Raw genomic sequence first — 19267 nt, forward strand, 5'->3', positions numbered from 1 at the left:
GCCGCAACGGCTTTAAAGCCCTTTAAATGCGGGACGGCATAGAATGCCGTCACGGCATTAAGAGGTTAAAAAAATGTAACCTTACAACATGGCGTTGTAAATGTGTTTTTTATGGTTTCAGAAAATACATAAACCTGAACCTCGTCTATTTGCTGTTCACATCTTCGGCCAGAGCAGTTGGTGGATCCACTTACTGATGCGGTCACTTCACTGGTCATAACACGCATGAATAAAAAAAAAAACATTGAGAAAAACCAAACCTTGGCATATGCACATGAGGTGTAAATCAGACCGGATACATATATTTATTCATAATTAGTTATTTTTAAAATGATGCATGTGATGTAGAATTAGATTTGCATGTAGCTTGCATGAAGTTGTTTGCTGAAGAGATTTTGCAACATGCTATATATACAATGTACTTTTCTATGTGTTTGCCTTTATAGTCATAAAGCTCACAATTGTGTAAATACTAAGTATGAATAAAATGCCATACCTTGGAGCTACAGCGATCTTCCTTAGATCATTGGTGCGGATTCAGGGCTGGGTAAAGTGCAAGATGTCCATACACCAACACGTTCAGCTACGATCTGTAAAGACAAAAGTCTTAGAAGTGGCAAAAAGAAAAATGAACCTGTAAAGATATTACAAACTAATTAATAAATTAACTTAAAAACTGTCATGCAGTGTATATGATCTATTACTATGAATTTCTGAAAAAAACAAACAAACAGCGGGATGTGACTTTTGTAGTTATTTAGTTGCATAACTTAAAACAACCAGAGGCCCGAGTTAAACCTGTAATTTGGTAAAGTTGAAAGAACTACCAATAATGAAATTTTGGACACTTGAAAAGTTCTCTCATTAACACAGATTACCACCAGTTAAAGACATCTGTCACTCCTTAAAATAAACACCAATTGATATTATCTATATCTATGAGAAACGTTCTATATTATATATATACATATATATATTCTTCCAGCACACATGAAGAGTTAGTCAGCCCTAGGACCTGACATGATCCACAACTACTGGACTACATGAACACGTGCACCAGCTACTAGCAACAGGCTCCCACCCTGGCTGGCTAACACAAGGCAGAACAATACTACTGAATGTCACATTCTCGACGGAAGAATACGCCGCCCTCAGCACTGTATTCCCATTCCCCTGGTGCTCTGGTAAAACGAAATATCTTGGCATCTGGGTAACCACTGGGGGAACAGACACGCGGAGATGTGGCGCCCTTAGTCCATAAGCAAGCTTACCAGTGGGGGCATGACGACCTGACCTAGGTAAACTACGTGGCTCACAAAGCAAACTAAAGGCGGGTGACGAATGAGTACTAAGCACTCTGTGTTTCTCACCATACCTACAGGGGTAGACTCAAACTAATCCCTTGCCACCTAATATAACCATCAGGTTCCACATATTCATCTAGCTAAGAGACACAGAAACCCTCTGGGGACTCTACCTGCCCTCCTTCTCTTTCTCTGTCTCCACATTTACACATGTACCCCTTCTTTTCCCTTCGAGACCCTTACCTCACAAACACTCACTCCAAAATCAAGATATAAACAAACACCAAGATGCAACTCACACTCACGAAAGAAAGCACGGACACGAACGCATGATAGACAACGTTTTGCATGTTACACTATCATAAACGTGTTATATTGGTGGAAACGAATGACGAAAAAACAACCTTTCTAGTGACTGTGCTTCAATGGCTGTCTAAAAACTGAATACATGTGCAAATAAGTATACTGAGTTGCCATGCATGTAAATGAAAATGATGTATATATATATATAAGTCTGTATGTACTCCTGGAGGCCTGCGTGCCTGCCACTGTTTCTAATGCCACTTCAATAAAAGATAAAAAAAAAAAAAAAAAGGAGAACAATATTGATTATGAAGGACCCTCACAAGGGAACAGCACCATCCAAATACTGACCAATAACCTGCCTCCCCACAACATGGAATCTCCTGTCAGGTATCGTAGCCTCCAAGATCCAAGGGCATATAAGTCCATATATGAGCAATACTCAGAAGGGGACTGGAAACAACACCAGAGGATCAAAACATCAACTACTGCTAGACCAAGCAGTCACAAGGGATTCTAAGACCAGACAGACCAATCTGTGCACGGCCTGGATTGACTACAAGAAAGCCTATGACACAATGCCACACACATGGATACTGGAACGCTTGGCTTTCTGCAAGGTCAGTAAGACAAAAAGAGCCTTCATCAAGAACTCAATGGGCAAGTGGAAAACAACTCTAGAAGCCAATTCCAGGACAATAACTCAAGTGAACATCAAATGTGGCATATACCAAGGTGATGCACTATCTCTAATGCTGTTCTGCATAGGCCTCAACCCCCTTAGCCAGATCATCAAGAAGAGTGGATACGGATACAGGTTCAAGAGTGGAGCTACCATTAGCCACCTACTCTACATGGGTGACATCAAGCTGTATGCCAAGAATGAGCAGGACATTCACTCACTGATCCACCTAACTAGGATATACAGCAAGGACATCGGAATGTCGTTCGGGCTAGAGAAGTGCGGGCAGATGAAATCAAAAAGAGGGAAGATCAGGACAGAAGGAGTTGATGTTCCAGAATGCCAAATAGAAGATGTAGAGAACAACTACAAGTACATGTGGGTACCACAAATGCATGGCAACCATAAGGAAGGTGCAAGGAAGAAAGCAACATCCAAGTACCCCCAAAGAGTCAGACAATACCAGATGTATGGCTAGAACAAGATCCAAGCCATCAACACATATGCCCTACCAGTCATGAGGTACCCAGCTGGAATAATAACCTGGTCAAAAGAAGAACTGGTCACCATGGATGTCAGGACCAGAAAACTACTCACTATGAATGGAGGATTCCACCTGAAATTCAAGACCCAGATACTGTACACCTGCCGTAAGGAAGGAGGTCGCGGTCTGATGAGTGTCAAGGCCACAGTTCTGGATGAAACACAGAGCATTCACAAGTACATCATGAAGATTGCTCCCAAAGATGAACTGCTAAGGGAATGCCTGAGACTTCAACAGATAGAGGATGCAAAAAAAGAGGAGGTTCCTGTCAGGGTTTCTTTGCTGTTTTAAACAGCAACCCTTCCTTTCTCTGTGTCTGAGCTTTTAACAATCAGCTCCTTCATTAATGTTGCCACGGGTACTCACCTGATTGTAGTAACCAGCCCTGCTGCCAATCGGGTCAGCCTATTTAAGCAGCAAGTTCCAGTACCTCTTTACCCTTGTGTGGTTTCTGGTTTCCCAAAAGACTTCCTGTTTCCTGTGTGTTCCTGGTTCATGACTTCTGGCCTTGTTCCGACTTCGCTGCTCTCTGTTCTCTTAATCCTGGCTCGTCTGAATACCCACTTTGGTGCCTGACCCCTGCTTGCTTCCTAGACTTTGCTTTTGGTTTATGTCATTATTTGCTATTTATAATAAAAGTGTTTTGCATCTACGTTCTGTCTCTGTCTGGTTCCTGGTCCCTGACAGTTCCCTGGCTAGACAAACCTGTTACGGTTGCCTCTCCGATCCTGGAGAGTGGTAGAAAGTCCCAAGTCAGCACCTAGCGATCATCCTGCAAGTGAAGAGTATCCCTGGAGCATCCCTGGAGATAGTGATCAGCATTTCCCTACAACACGAGTCAAAGCTGCGAGTTGAGGGTAAGACGTCTGGTTTATTGAACGGCAAGGCATCGCTTATATACACATTTTCAGGCCAGAGGCACACCCCTCTAGACCTGATGGTACACAGTGTTTTAAGGGACAATAACCAATAAGAACAAAGTTAATTTTTCAAACCCCCCCTCTATCCTGGAGATAATTAGCTTAAATGGTTACAGTAACTTAATTATCTCCATGTAAGGCAATATTCTGGTTTTGCAATTACTCTAAAAACTACATTAAAATCCATAACTCATACAGTATATTATTTAACTTATACGTTCAACATATCCCCAGACAGCTTGGATCTGAGCGCACAAGATATCTGAAAAGCACTCCGATCTCACGAATAGCATGGGAATTCCATGGAGATAAAGTTTGTCTCCAGGGGTATTCGGTAAAATTCAACCCAGTAATTAGCTCTCCAATGTTCAGTTATAGGGTCAGTATAACCTCCAAAAACACAAAGTACCGAACGGCACGGTGTTCGTTGATTTAAATCCGGACGGACGAGGTTCTGAAGATCCCAGCGGGGTTCGTGCACAATAGTATCCGAAAAGAGTACCAGGGGGTTGACAACCAAGTCCCACTGGGCGTTCGGCAGTAAAAGATGGCCACCGCCATGTGTTCGTGCATACGAACGATGACCACCCAGCCGATCCTCAATTAAGCTGCGGTTAACCACAAAACCGCAGCTTCTGGGAGGTTAATAAGGGGCACACTCCTCATGTAGGGTGGTCAGTCGTCCGGTAATATGTTTGGTATTTTATTCGGTAGTTTAGAGTGGAACGGGGTTAACAAGCATAAAACCGCAGCTTCTGGGTGGTTAATAAGGGGCACACTCCTAATGTAGGGTGGTCAGTCGTTCGGTAATATGTTCACTATTTTGTTTAGAGGGGAACGGGGTTAACAAGCAGTTTCTCGTGGTCAATAGGTGGCACACGCTATATGCCGGGTGGTTGGTCATTCATACATGCGAATGCCCTGGTCAAGGTTTTCGTGGGTTTTACTACAACAACATAAACAGCAACAATGTAGCAAAAGTGGAAGCCAGAGGGTTATTTGTAACACTCTCCATGGGGTGTACCATCAGCAGCTAGTGGATGTGGCTCACATGACCAAATCCAACCAGTGGTTGAAAAAGGCAGAACTGAAAACAGCACTGAGGCATTAATCCTAGCAGCAAAGGAGCAGGCACTCAACACCAGATCAATAGAAGCTGGAATCTAGCACACCAGCCAAGACCCAAGGTGCAGACTGTGCAAAGAGGCCTCTGAGACAGTCCAGCACCTAGTAGCCAGATCTCAAGCTACTGGGATTGTGTACCGAAACATCTGCAGAGAATATGGATTTACCTGCCTAAGTCCAGATGGGAGATACCACAAAGGGTAGTTGAGAATGACAGGGCTAAGATCATGTGAAACTTTAAGATCCAGACAGACAATGTGCATGCGCGGAAATGGCGTGCACGTGCATTAGACCTCCGCATAGGAAAGCATTGAAAGATACTTTCAATGTTTTCCTATGGGGATTTCAGCGACGCTGGAGGTCCTCACATAGCATGAGGACGTCCAGCGACTCTATAGCATACCACATAGCTCTATAGTTTATGAAAACTGCAATATTCACAGTTGCAAGGTTAAGGGTAGTGGGAGTTGGCACCCAGACCACTCCAATGGGCAGAAGTGGTCTGGGTGCCTGGAGTGTCCCTTTAATATTTAACATCCCCTAGGGATGGGCCTTTCTAGTGACTGTGCTTCAATGGCTGTCTAATCGCTGGGTTTACAAGTTTAGTAAATATGCCCCCACCTACTGAAATGGTGTAAATTCAAATATGACAATTATGTCTAAAAAGTAACAGATGAAAAAAAATTGATGAATTTAATAAACTGTGCCACAAATTTGCCTAGGAATAGATGTAATATTTCTCCCAACGTATCTCAAAGCCATGAACTGAGCTAGAATGTAAGACTATAGCTAAAGTATACTTATAATCTCATCTGTTAGCTTGTCCCTGTCAAATTAAAGAGGCACTCTAATCATCAGCATTTGCAGTAGTTATGATGCAATGAGTCTTTGGGTGCTGTCCAGTTGTTCTTTATCAAACTACTTTCAAGCAGTTTAATTGTCGTGCAAATTTGTATAAATATTGAAGTAGTAAAATTCCTCATCTTGGTGTTTGAGGTGGGATTTGTTTTTTGAGTGGCTTGAGTAAAAGCTGGGCAGTAGTTTGTCAAAAACTCGAAGACAAACATAATAACCACTAACCTCTAGCTCTATAACTGTTATAACAAAATAGTTGTTAATGGCATATTTCTTTAACGTCTTGCAAAAAAAAACCTTAATGTAGTGCTGTGGAAATTCCCTTGCAAAAGTAGAAATACTTACAAAAAATTATGTATTCAGTAACACACCACCCTCTTTCCACGTATCGACCACATGTAACAATATTATCATTTAAACTATCATGTTTTGTTCACCTGTTTCCAATATATCCGTTGCATAGCTGTTAAAACTGTAATGACATTGATGATCTTTGTTTTTTTGCAGGGTGATCATACAAATCTTCTATAGTGATAATGCTAATATCACTTATTTACTGCTCTTTTGTTAGATAAGATATATATTTTTTTCTTTTTCAAAGCAGAGTAAAAGAGAGAATGTGATTTAAATGCAAGCAATTTGTGGAAATGATTATAGATAATGGCAAAACATGTATCCGGGATAAATAATGCCATCATGGGGTTCTGGAGACATTTGTAAACCACTTAACCTTTTGGCCTGTGATTTATTATGGTATCGCCAGAACTGTTCAATGGCATTAGTTTCCTATAATATGCTGCCATGCTTACTATAAGAGATCACCTATAATGTATCAGTAACCAGGTATAAGGGAGAGTCATGACTAGATGATAATGCATTATTATCAGTCTTGCAGTTGACAGGCCATGTTTGATTTCTTGTCAGTAAAATGGTGAATTATAGATCTCTTCAGCTAAATGGATCCATTTTATTATGCTGGATAATATGTTTCTAAGACACTATAAAGTGTATCAAAGACAATTTACTGAGCCTCATTCTCATTTAAATATGATCAAAGTTAAGCTTACTGTTTCAAATTTAGTGGGATATATGTATCTACATCTACATTCCCAGGTATTCCTTGCTAAATTTCTAGAGACCTAGGATCTCCTTGTTGATGTTCAAATGGACAAAAACAACCTTCTGTTCGGAAAAGTACAAAGGGATTTGTATAATTTAGGCTGTACAATAAGTTAAACAAATTAAAGTTTTTTTTTTCATGGTAATGTTCCCTAAAGACTTGTAATTTTTTTACTCCCACAGCCTTTGTTTTATGCTTGGGAACTTGATTGTTTTCCAAGAGGTGGCTTCCACTTTGGCAAAATTGTCACCAGAGACCCCAACCATGTTAGTTCCCCATGAGGAATATAAAGTTTACTGCCAAAAAATGTACAAGGTCATGGGACAGTTAAGAGTAAGGCTAGGCAACCTTTGATTTCCAGCTGTTTCAAGCTTCAACACTCTACACTTCCTTTTTTGATGTATTGCTGTCATGGGAGATGTAGCATAATGTAGAAGAGCTGGCACAGCTTGTTTGATCCAGTTTTCACATTAATAAAAAAATCTGTGTCTAGATCGCCAACAACTGAAAATCACTTACGGCTCCTAAATTTCTTTGCATAAATCTTTATTTTATCAGAATGAAATGGAATTTCTGTACACAATCACATCAGTTTCAGTCCCACATTTTGGACTTTTATCAAGAGAATTAGTGATGTTCCACTGTGCAATGAAAACACTACTGGCTGGTTCTCCTAAAATACTGATCTTCCAATTTAATCTATCATCAATTTAAAAAGCTCTCTAGAAAATTGCAGTAGGTTACAAGGATTAAATCGCACTAAAACTTTTTTAAAGAATGTTTTGCTTGGTAATCTTCTTGCTTTGTAATAGAAGGAGAAAATGTACGCTTTGTATTTAAAAGGACATCTGTAAAATATTTTTTTTCTCAATAGTCCTCAGCAAAATTATTCAGTTACATTCAAGTCAAAACTAAATAGGATTAACTTAGATAGAAAACATGTGTAACAGACTGAAGGGCAATAACTCAAGCAGATCTCAATAGGATTCTTTGGTAGACAAAATGAAATTCATTCCAAGAATCGCTTGTTGATATACTAGAAAGTTCTTCTAGGACTAAACATTAATAAGTTCCACCAGCTAGAACAGTGATAGTCAGAGGGGGCTATATATCCTTAGTTGAAATAGTTCGACTAACAAGAGTGCGAATACTGAAATGGGCAAATCCATCAGATGGAAACCAGGAGATGAACACGCTGTTTTTGTGAATTTTGTTAAGCTTTTAATTGCCAATAAGAGCAGCAAGAGAACATATTGTGCCCATTATTTGTATTTTTTTAAGTGCTCCATGCTCTAGAACACATTTTGTTTTATAAAGTTAAAATAATGACTTGACTTTACCTCTGACAAAAAACAAACAACACAAATAAAAATATTAGAAAGGGAGACATGGTGTATCCACTAGAACAAATCATGCAAGATCACATGCGAACTACACAAGCCTCTATTTGTAGTCTTTCTGCTTCCTCACTCATTGTGTGGTTGGGTGATAGTTTGAAATGCGTGACAGAAGCTGTACATTGCTGTGTTCTGTGGAACGGAAGCTGATAATATCAAAATGGGCACCCCCACCACCTGCCCAGCAGCATGCTGTGTCACCTAGGTGGTAAAGATGTATATAAAAGAATGCTCCAAGCACCACAACTGCAACAGAAGTTATAATGCTAGGCAGAATGCCATAGCACCCCCCAATGTAAGTGATCAGCTGAAGCACTCAGTCACTGACCTAGCTGTTCATTATCCCCTTAGTGACCAGACAGCTTTTCAATTTTCTTACCGTTTGGGACCAGGGCTGTTCTTACATTTCTGTGGTGTTTTTGTTTAGCTGTAATTTTCCTCTTACTCATTTACTGTACCCACACATATTATATACCATTTGTATCACCATTAAATGGTCTTTCTAAAGATACTTCTATTTCTATCATATCATAATTTACTATTAAACTATTACTATTACTATTTACTATTAAAACAATTATAAAATATGATGAAAAAATGTAAAAAAAACCCTTTTCTAACTTTGACCCCAAAAAATGTTACACATCTACAACCACCAACAAACAACCATGCTAAATAGTTTCTAAATTTTGTCCTGAGTTTAGAAATACCCAATGTTAACATGTTCTTATCTTTTTTTTTTGCAAGTTGTAGGGCAATAAGTACAAGTAGCACTTTGCTATTTCCAAACCATTGTTTTTCAAAATTAACACAAGTTAGATTGGAACACTGTATTTTATTAAAAGAAAACACCTAAGGTTTTAAACTTGGGGTATTTTGACTCTTTTCATGCAACCATTTTACCACCAATATATAAAAAAAATGGTGTTTTTGTTTTAAACACATAGCAATTTAAGAATACATGTACTGAGAATTTTAAGGGTTACTGCCAAAGAACACCCCAATATGTGTTCAACATCTACTGAGTACAGTGATACCACCCATATATAGGTGTGTTGGGTTCTCTGGTAGCTAAAAGTTCTTATTTGGAGGGTGCGCATTCCAGTTTTCCAACTTGGAATTTTCACAGCTGGTCATTATGTCAAATTTGGGAAATTTTTGAAGCCAGCCAATGTAATTTACCCCCATCAAACCATATATGTTTTTAAAGTAGACAATCCAGGGTATTCAATATGGGGTATGTCCAGTCTTTGTTAGTAGCCACTTCACAAACACTGGCCAAAGTTAGTATTTATGTTTGTTTGTGTGTTAAAAATGCAAAAAACAATTATGAACGCTAACTTTGGCCAGTGTTTGTGACTAAGTGGCTACCAAAAAAGACTGAACATACCCCATTTGCGGGGTAATTCTCGTTCCTGGGCTACCATACACTCTCAAAGGCAACATAACCAATCTGGCAAAATTGCCAGATTGAAATGTGAAAAAATGGAAAACCAAGCCTTATATTTGACCCTGTAACTTCCAAAGGGGGGGTACTGTTATACTAGGGAGACTTTGCTGAACAAAAATATTAGTGTTCCAAAACAGTAAAAAGTATCACAACAATGATATCAACAGGGAACGTGCTGTTTGTGTGTGAAAAATGCAAAAAAGGTCACTTTCACTGACAATATCATCGCTAGGTTTTACTGTTTTGAAACACTAATATTTTTGTTCAACAAAGTCTACCGAGTAAAACAGTACACCCCATGTATAAGTTTTAGGGTGTCTTGGAAAGTTACAGGGTTAAATATAGTGCTAGCAAATTAAATTATCTGGACTTTTGGACTGGGTTGTCAGGCAGGTCCCCCTAATTGCAATCAATAAAAATTACTTAATTATGTAAAAATATTACATAAATATGCACGTAGAATGAAAATATATATACATATTTGAAGTCTACGTGTATATGGACATGGGTATATTTCATTTATTTTTTATTTATTTCTTTATATATATATATATATATATATATATATATATATATATATATATATATATATATATATAATTTCATTCTAAGTGTACTAAGTGTATATTAATATCAAAAAACAGTTAAAATAAAATTACATATATAATTATTTAACTTTAAATGTTTTTATTTATTTTTAATTAATTATTTATAATATATATACACATATGTGTAATTTATGTAAAAAAATATTAAGTATATATATATATATATATATATATATATATATATCATATATACTTAATATTTTTTTACATTTATTAACTTAATTTTGTATATTTGGAAAAAAAAACATTCTTCTTTTTTCACCAGCAGGGGGACTGACGGTCAGTTCAGGCAGTCCCCCTGCAGGCAACACTATGGACGCCTATTGCGGCCAAGGGACCGTTCTCTCAGAGCGATCACATGGCCCATGGGGTCCTAATTTGCAGACTCTCAGACAGTCCAGCCAGATAGAGAAAAAACACAGATCGCCGGCGGGGGAACGGCGTCGATCAGGTAAGTAAATAGGAATGGAGAGGAAGGCAGGGAGGGAAGGGTGCTAATATTTTTTTTAAATGTATTTATTTATTTTTTTATATAATTTTATAATTTACTGAATGCCTAAACACCTCGAGGCACTCAGCACACAGGCAGAGCATCGTAAGCATGCGATGGCTTGCGATACTCTGCTACACTGTCGGGCTCCACGTGGGGCAACCCGGGAGTCTTCGCTCCTGGGGGAGCGATCACTCGGGGGCCCTGAAGTCAGGAGGGGTATTGCAGGAATGCTTCGACATTGAGGCATCACTGTAATACCCTTAGAGTGGCTGGAAGCGATCATGATCACTTCCAGCGATTATATTTGCCGCAGACATACAAGGTACATCAGCGGTCGTTAACGACCATTTTTTGTCTGATGTTCCCTCTTTGCCCATGGTCGTTAAGGGGTTAAAGAGCATAGCACAGAACAACTCTTTGTCATCAGTAGTGGAGGTGGGTAAAGGCGCCCAGCAGACCTCTTAAGAAGTCAAACAATTCTAAAAATTTTATAATCGGGGGTACAAAGGCACATTTTTTTTTTTAATTCTTTATTTTTGCAGTGCAAAGAAATATGACAACACGCGTGAGGTACCCCAACGGCATTTCTCACGCTGATTTTCATTGATTATAACAATGGGATATTAGATTGACTTGCACATTTTTTAAGTTACTTAAGGAAATGATGATCATGTTTAAACATTTGTAACGATGGGTATTCAAGTTGTGGTTCACACATTTTTTTAACAGCATAGTAAGCACAGTGCTAGAGTTGCCTCACCGACTGCATGCATAAGTTAGCAAGCTAGTACATTAGATCAGCTATACATCTGTCAGGATACTTATACTGAATCTGCGCTTTGCTGCCTGATAGCAGGCTTGAAAGATGAAAATGAAAGCAAAAATGAAAATCATAGTTAAAAAAAGACTTCTGCATTTGTGGGCTAAACTAGCACTAGCTGTCATATAAAATATGTTTAAATATAAGAACTAACTCAGGTGCAGGCATAAATTGAGTGCACACATTGTGTTGGGCCTTGTGCGCATCATCTATAGTAAGGGACACAAAGTCCTAGCTCTGTGGTCTAACCGATCCCCATCAGCAGTAGAGTTGGTGCCCGAAGTAGCAGACGGTGGGGGTCTCCCCAGTCGGTGCCCTTCCAATTCCCAGCTGGGATGTAGTCGGAGGGTTCAGTAGCATAAATCCCCTGTCTTGTGACCAGCATGTCATGGGCTTGTTGTCCCTGGTGGGGATTGTGAAGGTTGTGGTCACTGGGATCCTCTGCCGAGGAAGATTGGTGAGTGTGGGGATGTCCCTTATCGCGCCACAGCACATTTAGGAGTCGTGTCTAGAAGTCTGAGGGCCTCCGCTGAGATGTCTTCGCCCAGGAGAAGTAGTGATTACCTTGAGGGGACGGGGGGTTTGTGTGGGTAGACCTGGGGTTTGTTGTTTTTTGGTTAGGTGACTCACCGCTGGTCTGTTGCTGACCCGCTGAGACCTGAGTCGTGTCTCCCGCCTCCTCCTCCCAGCCTTCCATACTGCAACTTGGCCCCATCCTGGAGCCGCGGGCTGTGGCTTGGTGGGGTTGTTGGTGATTGCACCTCTGCTGGAGTGCTCCTGTGGACCGAGAGCTTGGCCCAAAAGTTAGCTAGCAGGTGGTCCAGCCGTTCAGAGAGTGGTGGCAGTGGGGATCTGCGATATGGCTGGCATGTGGCATCCGCCATGTTAAGCAGCGCTGGATCGGCAGTGCAGGTAAGCCAAGAGTGGCGCCGTGCTCCTGAGTTTTGGGCTGTTTTCCGGGATATCTCTCTCCGGCAGGGGGGGGGGGGGTGAGTGTGCCGGGGAGACCTCCATGTGAGTAGGCTGCAGTCAGCAGAGGGATCGCCCGCTTCCCCCGTGCCGTCTGAGTAGGCCGCTTGTAGGCCTCAGGTAAATCCCCGGGACGTCGCCGCTGTTTTTGGCCGCAGTCTTGCTTTTGCACTGCCTCTGTGGTGAGCCCTCTTCTCGGAGGTTAAAAAGCAGGCAGTTTTAGGGCTTAATGTGGTTATTTAAGCCGAATTCAGGCTTTTTTTGTGTGGAGCTCATCTGATGTGCGGCCGTTCAGCTTGGCTGCTAGGCTCCGCCCCCACAAAGGCACTTTTAAGTGTAGTGTTCACCTTGATGTGTGTGTATATATATATTTATTTTAAATTAATTAATTATTTTTTTTAGATGGTACACCCAAGATAAGTAGCTAAATGTATAAAGATGTCTTACTTCCATGTTGAAAATATTTTAAACTGAACTTAAAACAAAAATGTTGCTCATGACCAGTCCTGGTTCCTTTATGGGAAGAGGATTTTACACTAATAATCAGGCTTTTGCTATACAATGATATACTTAACATAAAGATGGAAAATCCCCATGTGGATTTGAGTACTTGCTTTTGCTATATTCATAATGGTCAGTTTTCTGATTACCAGAGATTAGAAGGATATTTCGATTGCTTGCCTCCTTTTACAGGATTTAAAGGTTCAAACAAATGTATACAAATCCATGATGATGGAACATGATATGCGGATATCAGGTTATTTTATTCATTAGGCTTTCTCTTCATTTCCAGTTTGTTCTGCAGCAGGTTGTTGCCAAGAACACGATTAGGTGCTTCACAGAGGAAAAATGCATCTTGCGATGGAAATAGAGAATTTAGCTAGTGCCGGTAAATGTATTTAATGAATATTACAAAAAAAAGTTTTTCTTGTATTAGGTTAAAGATAGATAGCTTTTTTCACCATTTTAAAAGTAATGTCAGTGCCTTTTTTTACTGGCCTGATTTCACTTAACAACTTATATCCTCCTCTACTGTGATGATTCCCTTTATGTATTTTAATGTTTCTATCATATCTCCCTTGTCTTGTTTTTCCTCCAAGCTATACATGTTAAGTTCCTTTAACCTTTCCTTGTAAGTTGTATCCTGCAATCCATGAACCAGTTTAGTAGCCCTTCTCTGAATTCTCTCTAAAGTATCAATATCCTTCTGGAGATATAGTCTCCAGTACTGCGTACACTCAAATATTCTATACCCTGCCCTTGGGTATTTAAGCTCAAGATGCATTATCTTGCACTTATCCACAATAAATGACAGTTGCCACAGCTCTGACCATTTTTCTAGTTTACTTAAGACATATGCCATTTGGCTTATCTCTCTTGGAACATCAACCCTTCTTTGTATCATCAGCAAAAATAAATACCTTACCAGAACTAAGACAAAACAATAGACCCAGGCATTTTTTTTTTTGTTGTTTTTTTTTCTTCTTTTTTATTTTTTTATTTTAAAGATTAAGCACTAACATGTACTATGAAATATTCGTCCATGGTGTTGAAGCGGTTCTGCGCTCCGTTATACACCAAACTGGTGCAAAGACAGGTTATTTAAACTCGTGATAATTATTATAGTCACTTATCTGCTGCTGCGGAATGCCAGTCTGGAACAAGTTTCATTTGCGGCTTAGCTGATCCGTTTCCAGCAGGGGTGTCTTGTGCATCGGCCTCTATGGGGATATCCCACTCTGACAGGGTGTTCCTTCCATCTTCCAGATTCAAGATGTGTCTCTCAGTGCCATTGCGCTTGACGATCAGTAGAGCTGGAAACCCCCATTTATAGGGTATATCTGCAGTACGTAGGGCTCTGGTAATTGGCATGAAGGTCTTCCTTGTTGCCAGTGTTGATGCCGAAAGGTCTGTGAAGAGCTGTATTTTGCCAAAGGCCTCAGGTAAAATTGGTTGCTTCCGTGATGCCTGCATTATGGCCTCTTTGGTGGTGTAGTAATGGACCCTGGTGATGGTGTCTCTCAGAGTAGCTGCAGGGAGGTTCTTGGGTTTAGGCAGTCTGTGTGTTCTGTCAAGGAGCAGAGCTTCGTCTATAAGATCTGGAATCAGGAAATGGAACAGCGATTTAACGTGAGTGCCTAAGTCCTTAGATGCGACCCCCTCAGGGATTCCACGAATGCGAATATTATTTCTTCTGTCTCTGTCTTCGTGGTCAGCCAGTTTTGTGAGGATTGATTGGAGTCTCGCCTCCATGTTGTCGTAAGCCGAGGCAACATGATTGTGTGCGGAGATGATCTCTTCCGTTTTGCTTTCAAGGTAGTCAGTACGGTCACCTAAGGCTTTGACGTCGTCCCTAATCTCCTTCGCCAATTTGGCAAAATCCGCTTGGGTAGTTGTTTGAAGCTCTTTCAGCATTTTGGCAATGGAGGAATCCGTTGCCGGGATATGTTTAGTGGAGATGGAGGTAATATCACTCCTATCTGAGCTCGAGGCCGGCGACAGATTCCCTCCAGCGCCATCTTGGATTCGGCGTGGCGGTGAACACATAGCCGAAATCTGCATGGAAGGCGCTTTCAGTTTTGCTTTCTTCGCCGATTGGTGAGCCATCGTGTCAGCCGTGTTCACGGTTTGTTTAGAGGCAGGATTGGAGTGGTAAACGGTTGTAAAATATATGATATTCGCTGTTTAATGGGATTCTCGTGCGGAGCTGATCACTCACACGACCATCTCCTCGAGCAGTCAGGCCACGCCCCCAGACTCAGGCATTTTAAAACACATCAGCCCTCTTTCAGGGTTTGGTCAAAGTCACTTTCTGCGCACAACTAAATTTCTCATTGAAGATTGAATGATGTACTGAACTTAACACATGTACCTGCATATTAGACATATTTATATAATCTACAAGGCACATATGTTTTTGTATATATGTAGTTGCCAACAGTCCCATTGTTGATGGTATAGTCACACTTTCTGAGCTCCACCCATTTCAAAACTAAGTCCTGGCACTTGTCCCTCTTTATGGGATCAGTCCTGCAATTCAGATTGTGATCAGCAGTATTCCATAGTATAGAGCACAAATAAAGAGTATATAGTGCTTAAAGTATATATACCCACAATGAAATCATGCATGCATTTAATCATGCATTGTTTTAATTGGGGTGTATATCTAAAAACATCTTGCAAAATATGCTAATTTCTTGACTGCAGCCTTTGCAAGCCCTCTCTAATGATGTCACGAACATAAAATTTTCTGTTCGGGAATGGCAAACGCGAACTTCCACAAATGTTCACGAACCGGCGAACCGGGCGAACCGCGATAGACTTTAATGGGCAGGCGAATTTTAAAACCCACAGGGACTCTTTCTGGCCACAATAGTGATGGAAAAGTTGTTTCAAGGGGACTAACACCTGGACTGTGGCATGCCGGAGGGGGATCCATGGCAAAACTCCCATGGAAAATTACACAGTTGATGCAGAGTCTGGTTTTAATCCATAAAGGGCATAAATCACCTAACATTCCAAAATCACAATGGATATGGATTGACACCTGACATATGACATATTGACACCTTGACATATGGATTGACACCTGTCCTCAGAGACCATGATACACACTGACACAGAGCAGAATAGGGACTGTTCCCCCTACATAGGGTCACTTGGCAGATATGTATTGACACCTATCCTAAGGATCCCTGATACACACTGACCCAGAGCAGAATAGGGACTGTTCCCCCTACATAGGGTCACTTGGCAGATATGGATTGACACCTATCCTAAGGATCCCTGATACACACTGACCAAGAGCAGAATAGGGACTGTTCCCCCTACATAGGGTCACTTGGCAGATATGGATTGACACCTACCCTAAGGATCGCTGATACACACTGACACAGAGCAGAATAGGGACTGTTCCCCCTACATAGGGTCACTTGGCAGATATGGATTGACACCTGTCCTCAGGGACCCTGATACACACTGGGGGGACCTACTGTCCTCCCCCCGCCCCCACCCCTGCGTGGTGGGTGGGGGCCATAAAAATAATGAGGGGGGACCTACTTTCCTCCCCCCTGGCCCCCACCCCTGCACGGTGGGTGGGGGCCATAAATCACAATGGGGAGAGGAACTACTGTCCTCCCCCCACCCCCACCCCTGCGCGGTGGGTGGGGGCCATAAATCACAATGGGGAGAGGAACTACTGTCCTCCCCCCACCCCCACCCCTGCGCGGTGGGTGGGGGCCATAAAAATAATGAGGGGGGACACCTACTGTCCTCCCCCCCGGCCCCCACCCCAGCGCGGTGGGTGGGGCCATAAATCACAAAGGGGAGGACCTACTGTCCTCCCCCCGCCCCCACCCCTGCGTGGTGGGTGGGGGCCATAAATCACAATGGGGGGAGGACCTACTGTTCTCCCCCCGCCCCCACCCCTGCGCGGTGTGCGGGGGCCATAAAAATAATGAGGGAGGGGACCTACTGTCCTCCCCCCGGCCCCCACCCCTGCGCGATGGGTGGTGGCCATAAAAATAATGAGGGGGGGACCTACTGTCCTCCCCCCCTGGCCCCCACTACTGAGCAGTGGGTGGGGGCCCTAAAAAAAACAATAAGGGGGGGACCTACTGTTCCCCCCCAGCCCCCACCCCTGAGTGGTGGGTGGGGGCCCTAAATAAAAATTCCACCCCAATCAAAGGTGACTAGGGGTCCCCAAGCCCCTAGTCACCCACCCCCAAAAAAGTTACCCCCTACCTACCCCCCTCACACTAAAAAATAGTGAAGGGGGAATAAAATAACTAACCTGTAAAACTTACCATTTGACGTCTTCTTTTTTCTAAAATCTTCTTTTTTCAGCCCCAAAAAAGGCCAAATAAAAAGCAATAAGAACCGATGCAATTTAAAAAAAATAAAATATATGAGTGCAAAAAAAAAATCCATCTTCACCCATGGAGGGCTCCGCGCAGACTGAACTCTGCAGGGCGGGGGAAGGCTTATAAAGCCTTGCCACGCCCTGCAATTAGGCTAAGAACACTCTGATTGGCTGGTTTAAGCCAATCCGAGTGCTCTTTGTCATTTTACACAGCGTGGGAAAATTCCAAAGAACTTTCCCACGCTGTGTAAAATGACACAGAGCACTCTGATTGGTTAGATTCCAAGGCCACCAATCACAGTGCTCTGTGTCATTTTACACAGCATGGGAAAGTTCTTTGGAATTTCCCCACGCTGTGTAAAATGACAAAGAGCACTCTGATTGGCTTAAACCTTTATAAGCCTTCCCCCGCCCCTCAGAGCTCAGTCTGCACGGAGCCCTCCATGGGTGAAGATGGATAAATTTTTTTGGCGCTCTGTTTTTTTTTTTTTTTAAATTGCGTTGGTTCTTATGGCTTTTTATTTGCCCGTTTTTGGGGCTGAAAAAAGAAGATTTTAGAAAAAAGAAGACGTCAAATGGTAAGTTGAATTTTTCTTTACAGGTTAGTTATTTTATTCCCCCCTCACTATTTTTTAGGGTGAGGGGGGTAGGTAGGGGGTAACTTCTTTTGGGGTGGGGGTTGGGTGACTAGGGGGTTGGGGACCCCTAGTAACCTTTGATTGGGGGGGATTTTTATTTAGGGCCCCCACCCACCACTCAGTGGTGGGGGCTAGGGGGGGGGACAGTAGGCCCTCCCCTTATTTTTTTTTTAGGGCCCCCACCCACCACTCAGGTGTGGGGGCCAGGGGGGAGGACAGTAGGTCCCCCCTCATTATTTTTATGGCCCCACCCACCGCGCAGGGGTGGGGGCCAAGGGGGGAGGACAGTAGGTCCCCCCCTCATTATTTTTATGGCCCCCAACCACCACGCAGGGGTGGGGGTGGGGGAGGACAGTAGGTCCTCCCCCATTGTGATTTATGGCACCCACCCATCGCGCCGGGGTGGGGGCTGGGCGGAGGACAGTAGATTCCCCCCTCATTATTTTTATGGCCCCCACCCACCGCGCATGGGTGGGGGCAGGGGGAGGACAGTAGGTACTCCCACCATTGTGATTTACGGCCTCAGCCCACCGCGCAGGGGTGGGGGCTGGGGGGAGGACAGTAGGTCCCCCCCTCATTATTTTTATGGCCCCCACTCACCACGCAAGGGTGGGGGCAGGGAGAGGACAGTAGGTCCCACCATTGTGATTTATGGCCCCCAATCACCGCGCAGTGGTGGGGGCAGGGGGAGGACAGTAGGTGTGTGTCCCCCCCCAGTGTGTATCAGGGTCCCTGAGGACAGGTGTCAATCCATATCTGCCAAGTGACCCTATGTAGGGGGAACAGTCCCTATTCTACTATGGGTAAGTGTTTATCAAGGATCGTTAAGATAGGTGTCAATCCATATCTGCCAAGTGACCCTACGTAGGGGGAACAGTCCCTATTCTGCTCTGTACCAGTGTCTGGGGGGAGCAGTAATACAGAGTGTCTGGAGGGAGTATCTGCAGTAACACAGGGTGTCTGGAGGGAGTATCTGCATTAACCCAGGGTGTCTGGAGGGAGTATCTGCAGTAACAAAGAGTGTCTGGAGGGAGTATCTACAGTAACACAGGGTGTTTGGAGGGAGTATCTGCAGTAACACAGGGTGTCTCGGGGAGTATCTGCAGTAACACAGGGTGTCTGGAGGGAGTATCTGCAGTAACAGAGTGTCTGGAGGGAGTATCTGCAGTAATACAGAG

The 19267-nt window shown here is 42.6% G+C and overlaps 1 protein-coding gene across 1 annotated transcript in view; it reads right to left on the reverse strand.

Moving 5' to 3' along the window:
• Positions 1-19267, reverse strand: part of AGTR1 (angiotensin II receptor type 1) — an 82978-nt gene that overhangs the window by 33755 nt on the left and 29956 nt on the right. Inside the window, exon 2 of the mRNA XM_063442478.1 lies at positions 497-590. The gene's annotated coding sequence lies outside the window, so the exon portion shown is untranslated. The remainder of the gene's footprint in view (positions 1-496; positions 591-19267) is intronic.

The sequence above is a fragment of the Pelobates fuscus genome, chromosome 2, assembly GCF_036172605.1.
Source record: "Pelobates fuscus isolate aPelFus1 chromosome 2, aPelFus1.pri, whole genome shotgun sequence".
Taxonomy (NCBI): Eukaryota; Metazoa; Chordata; class Amphibia; order Anura; family Pelobatidae; genus Pelobates; species Pelobates fuscus.